The sequence below is a fragment of the Triturus cristatus genome, chromosome 4_2 (genome assembly GCF_964204655.1).
Source record: "Triturus cristatus chromosome 4_2, aTriCri1.1, whole genome shotgun sequence".
NCBI lineage: Eukaryota > Metazoa > Chordata > Amphibia > Caudata > Salamandridae > Triturus > Triturus cristatus.
Genome location: NC_140586.1, coordinates 943,367,370 through 943,372,246, shown reverse-complemented (window position 1 = coordinate 943,372,246; position 4,877 = coordinate 943,367,370). Strand labels below are relative to the sequence as shown.

The 4,877-nt window shown below is 39.5% G+C and overlaps 1 pseudogene; it reads right to left on the bottom strand.

Annotated features, from left to right (window-relative positions):
• Positions 1-632: 632 nt before the first annotated feature.
• Positions 633-4,095, bottom strand: LOC146839019 (uncharacterized; annotated as a pseudogene).
• Between the last annotated feature and the right edge of the window lie 782 nt (positions 4,096-4,877).

Here is a 4,877-nt window from a genome sequence, read left to right as displayed (position 1 = left end):
TGAGTAGAAGCAGCTGCAACCTCTTGCGCTGCACATGGTGCCATTCGCGATTATTTTTACAGGGCGGGACAAACACCCGGTGTTCAAAATCACCACGAACACATGACCCTAACGCACTCCGCTGCTCGCGGAACTTCGCGTAGAGCGCCAGAGTTTGTCACTTCACGGATTTCTTCACTGCGGAACTCCGCCTAGGCTTAATTTTATCATGAAAATATAGATTACAGTCAGTTAAGAAACAAGGGTGAGTAGAAACATTTTGGGTGGAGTGAATTTAAGACATGAATATTGTGAATTTTTTGGCAATTAGTTGATTTTTGCAAGCACTAACATTTCTCTGAGTCAAGTAGGGGCTTGAAATTTCTTTGGAGGTTGCATGTGGGCATCATAAGTTATCATGCAAGAGTTTCTTGATTAATCCTATTGAAACTACAATATGTGCTCTCTCAGGTTGTTAGAGGCTTTTCTGCAACTCAAGATCCGCATTACTTTTCATCTGGTGCGGATGCATTTTTCATGTTTAGCGAGATCTTCTTCCTGAGTAAAACGTTTCTGGCTTTCCCCTCCTGTATTAGGCTTTAGTCCAGTGTGAATTCTCTCATGTGAAGTGACATTGTAATCGTGATTAAACCTTATCTGACATTCAGAACACACAAAAGGCTTTTTTCTCCCGTGTGAGTTTGTTCATGTCAAGTGAGAAGTAATTTGTAACCAACGCTCTGCTTGCATTTCGAGCACTCGTAAGGTTTTTCCCCAGCGTGGGATCTCTCATGAAGCATAACACTGTCTTTCAGATACAAACTTTTATGGCATAAGTATTTTCTCCAGTGTGGAGTTTCTCATTGGGAGATAGTGTTTTTCTCTGCAGCTTTTCTGTCATTCAGAACACTCAAGGTTTTTCATCAGTATGAAGTCTCTTCTGGTTAGTGAGGCTGCCTATCAAATAGGAATTTCTGCCATTCATAGCATTGGTAATGTTTTCCCTCTGTGTGTCTGCTCATGTAGAGTGAGATTGTGTTTAAAATTGATGCCTTTCTGGCAATCGTAGCACTGAATTATTTTGGATGGTGTGTTTTCTTATGGCGCTTGTAACCATCTCTACCTCTGAATTTTTTCTGACATTTAGAGCACTGATAATTTTTTTCCCCAGTGTGGATTCTCATATGTTTAGTGAGATAATATTTACGTCTGAAACATTTCTGCCATTCGGAACGCTGATAAGGTTTTTCCCCAGTGTGGGTTCTTGTATGCCAAGTGAGACTGCTTTTGTAACTGAAACATTTCTGGCATTCAGAACACTGATAAGGTTTTTCCCCAGTGTGGGTTTTTATGTGCTGAGTGAGACTGCTTTTGTAACTGAAACATTTCTGACATTCAGAGCATGGATAAGGTTTTTCCCCAGTGTGGGTTCTTATATGCTGCCCGAGATGGCATTTTTCACTGAAACATTTCTGACATTCAGAGCACTGATAAGGCTTTTCCCCAGTGTGGGTTTTTATATGCAGCGTGAGATTGCTTTTTTCACTGAAACATTTCTGGCATTCAGAGCACTGATAAGGCTTTTCCCCAGTGTGGGTTTTTATATGCTGCCTGAGATGGCTTTTTTCACTGAAACATTTCTGGCATTCAGAGCACTGATAAGGTTTTTCCCCAGTGTGGGTTCTTATGTGCTGAGTGAGACTGCTTTTGTAACTGAAACATTTCTGACATTCAGAGCATGGATAAGGTTTTTCCCCAGTGTGGGTTATTGTATGTTGAGAAAGACTTCTTTTGTCTCTGAAATATTTCTGGCATTCAGAGCACTGATAAGGTTTTTCCCCAGTGTGGGTTTTTATATGCACCGTGAGTTGGCTATTTTCACTGAAACATTTCTGGCATTCAGAGCACTGATAAGGTTTTTCCCCAGTGTGGGTTCTTGTATGTTGAGTGAGACAGCTTCTTTCACTGAAATATTTGTGGCATTCAGAACACTGATAAGGTTTTCCCCCAGCGTGGATCTTTGTATGCCGAGTGAGACTACTTTTTACACTGAAACATTTCTGGCATTCAGAGCACTGATAAGGTTGTTCCACAGAATGGGTTATTGCATGTCGAGAAAGACTTTGTTTGTTACAAAACCTTTCCTGGCATTCAGAGCACTGATAAGGTTTTTCCCCCGTGTGGAATCTCACATGTGCAGTTAGAAGTGATTTAATTTTGAATTTTTTTGGGCATTCAGAGCACTGGTAAGGTTTTTCCACAGAATGGGATTTTGCATGTCGAGAAAGACTTTGTTTGTTACAAAACCTTTTCTGGCATTCAGAGCACTGATAAGGGTTTTCCCCAGTGTGGAATCTCATATGTTCAGTGAGATAAAATTTACATCTGAAACTTTTTTGGCATTCAGAGCACTGATAAGGTTGTTCCACAAAATGGGTTATTGCATGTCGAGAAAGACTCTGTTTCTTATAAAAGCTTTGCTGGCATTGAGAGCACTGATAAGGTTTTTCCCCAGAATGGATTCTCATATGTTCAGTGAGATAAGATTTAAGGCTGAATTTTTTGGGGCATTCAGAGCACTGGAAAGGTTTTTCCAAAGAGTGGGTTAATGCATGTCGATATAGACTCGGTTTGATACTAAACCTTTTCTGGCATTCAGAGCACTGATAAGGTTTTTCCCCAGTGTGGATTCTCATATGTTCAGTGAGATAAGATTTACGGCTGAAACTTTTTTGGCATTCAGAGCACTGAGAGTGGTTTTTCACAGTGTGCATTCTCTCAAATTTAGAGAGATGAGATTTATGGCTGAATCTTTTTTGGCACAGGTAACTTTTTTCCCCAACTTGGGTTATTTTGCCTTGATTGAGGCGGGTTTAAACACTGAATTTGTTCTCACAGTCCGTGTTTGTATAAGATGTATTTCTAGAGTTAATATCTCTACGTTTAGTTTTCTCTTGCTTATATGTCACGGTAAGAGTGAACCCGATTTTAGAGTCGGGCTTGTTTAGATAATGTTCAGCATTTATCTCTAAAAGAAATTGTGTGTAATCTTCTTAACACTTGAATTGAGCAAAATATGTCTGGATGCAGCCCTGTAACACCTGTCGAAATGTTTCTAGTAGATAATAGTCTTTTGGGTGTAGCCTCTCCGGCAGCAACTTATTTTGTGACTGAAGATTTTCTCAAATCTATTTGTATAGGTTCTTAGCAATGCAGTGATAAGGTGTTAGTTTGAGATTTAATGATTAAACTGATAAGGTCCTTTTTGCACTGACAGTAATGGCAGTAATTGAGGACATTAGAACATGCACAGTACTATTGTGGATCATTAGTCGCAGAACATCAGTTCCTTTTACCCTTTCGATGTTTGGTGTAAGGTTAAGGTTTGTAGTTCTGAAGACGAGTATTTATTTACATTATCTATAGCGCAACGGTGCTCATTTAACCCGTTTTTATATTGAACAGTTTTACACATCACTCCTGCACAATAGATAATGTTGAGGCGATTTACATAGAATTACAGAACAGTACACATTAAAAAGGAAACAATCTGAGATGGTCATGAACATAATAAAGTGGTGACTTTTTAAGGTTTTCGCAAGCGCGAGCAGAGTGGGCCGTGGTGTTCTATCCAGAGGCAGATAGTCTCAAAACTTGCATAACTGGTTAAAAACGGTTGTTGAACAAGGGTGATTTTCCAATCTTTTGGTAGTTGAACGTGTCAGCTTTGGAGTCTTCTTTCAGCGTCTTTTCTTTGAGGGTCTGCAGAAGAAAACTTTTGTTATAACTTTCTTTTATGCAGTGTGTGCTTCCTCTCTGGAATTACATGAGGCTTTGGATGAACGTTATTCTGTCATGCTGAGGCAATTTGTCTTTCTGATAATATTTCAGATGAGGATGCTGCGATTGGTCTTTCTGGCATGATTTCTGATGCTGTGTGCACAGATATGGCTTTGCTCTGGGTTAATGAAATGCAAAATTAGAGATTTCACTTACAGGTATAGTACTGTCCTCAGCTCCCACTTCCTCGCCACACCTAGATTCTGGAAATTTTTCAAACGTAGAATGCTGGATGTCCATTAGTTTTTCAAAATAATCCTTCTTATGCACCGACATTCAGTTGCCTGGTTCTAAATCTTGCTTTCTTCATCCGTAATTTCAATCACCTATAGTATTAAAATTAAATAGTTAATACATGTAAATTTCCAAAAATATAATTTACAAGCCAAATCAATGCAAAACTGTAGAATTCTGAATATGTTGATCTGTTTGTCAGACAGAGCAGAGTGTAGAATTGTAGCCTGAGAGTACTTGGATGTAGGAGGGAGGATTTGTAGAATTGTCAACATTTTATTAAGCTCACAAAGGATGCCTGTACCCTATAGAGTTGTAACATAGAATCCCAAAGGCAGATATCAAAGTCTTATGGACTAGCACCAAACAGATATTTAAAAAAAGAATACAATTAATTAATTTTTAATGTAGTTTTCCCCTGCCCCGAGTTACCACCTACTAGTATCTGGTATCCTGACTTTTGAGTTTTGGCCTCTGCCTCACGCAAATCTCTTGTGTGTTGTGAGGACTATGCCTAGACCTATCCCTCAACTATGTCCAGATTATGAATCAAGGGCAATGAAATTGAGACGTACTTTAATGTGTTCATTTTATTCCCCCAGATTATCAGTTGGTATGTTTTTCTGCACCTGGGTTTACCGGGTGCAGAAAAACAGGACACTATTTTTTTCCATACTGAAAAGACGCACAAGACTCTGGGTGCAGCAGAAGCAGCCAAGACTTATGCTGTTTTTTTACTAACTGGCGGAAACACACAATACTTCCCCCTATTAGAAAATGCTTTTCCCTTCCCTCCCCTGCTTCACCCTTCCCCCCAACCAACC